The following is a 1363-nucleotide window of genomic DNA, read 5'->3' as shown; positions in this document are numbered from 1 at the left end:
GAATTCCATGAAAAAAGGAGAATTCCAAGAAAAAAGATGGGAATTCAAAAACAAAAGATGAGAATTCCAAGAAAAAAAGAGAATTCCAAGAAAAAGGAGAATTCCAAGAAATAAAGATGGGAATTCCAAGAAAAAGGAGAATTCCAAGAAAAAAAGGGAATTCCAAGAAAAAAAGGAGAATTCCAAGAAAAAAGGGAGAATTCCAAGAAAAAAGATGGGAATTCCAAGCAAAAAGATGGGAATTCCAAGGAAAAAGATGGGAATTCCAAGAAAAAAAAAGGGAATTCCAAGAAAAAAAAAGGGAATTCCAAGAAAAAAGATGGGAATTCCCCCCAAAATTGATGGGAAAATGGAAAAGTTGGAAATCCCAAAAATCGATGGAAATTCCCAAAAAAATTATGGGAATTTCCCCAAAAATCAATGGGAATTCCCAAAAAAATGAATGGGAATTCCCAAAAAATATATGAGAAAATGGAAGAGTGGGAAAATCCCAAAAATCGATGGAAATTCCCAAAAATTTATGGGAATTCCCCCAAAAATCGATGGGAATTCCCAAAAAAATCGATGGGAATTCCCAAAAAAATCAAAGGGAATTCCCAAAAAATCAATGGGAATTCCCAAAAATTGATGGAAATTGCCAAAAAATCAATGGGAATTCCCAAAAAAATCAAAGGGAATTCCCAAAAATTGATAAGAATATGGAAAAGTTGGAAAATCCCAAAAATCGATGGGAATTCCCAAAAAAATCAATGGAAATTCCTCAAAAATCGATGGGAAAATGGAAACGTTGGAAATCCCAAAAATTGATGGGAATTAATTAATTAATTGGATTAATTAATTAATTGGATTAATTAATTAATTGGATCCCATTCCAGATTTAATGAACCCCTGGATTGATTAATTAATTGGATTCATCCTGGATTTAACAAACAGCTGGATTAATTAATTAATTAATTGATTGATTAATTAATTGATTAATTAATTGGACCCCATCCTGGATTTAACGAACCCCTGATTAATTAATTAATTAATTATTTAATTTGATCCCATCTCGGATTTAACAAACCCCTGGATAGATTGATTGATTAATTAATTAATTGCATCCCATCCTGGATTTAATGAACCCCTGATTAATTAATTAATTAATTGGATCCCATTCTGGATTTAATGAACCCCTGATTAATGAATTAATTAATTGGATCCCATTCTGGATTTAATGAACCCCTGATTAATTAATTAATTAATTGGATCCCATCCTGGATTTAATGAACCCCTGATTAATTAATTAATTAATCGGATCCCATCCCGGATTTAATGATTTAACTGGAGTGGGACAAACTGGACTGGGACAAACTGGAGTGGG

The sequence above is a fragment of the Malurus melanocephalus genome, unplaced genomic scaffold, assembly GCF_030028575.1.
Source record: "Malurus melanocephalus ecotype Western Australia unplaced genomic scaffold, MMel_1.1 scaffold_2049, whole genome shotgun sequence".
In the NCBI taxonomy this organism is placed as follows: domain Eukaryota; kingdom Metazoa; phylum Chordata; class Aves; order Passeriformes; family Maluridae; genus Malurus; species Malurus melanocephalus.
This window is presented reverse-complemented; position numbering follows the sequence as displayed.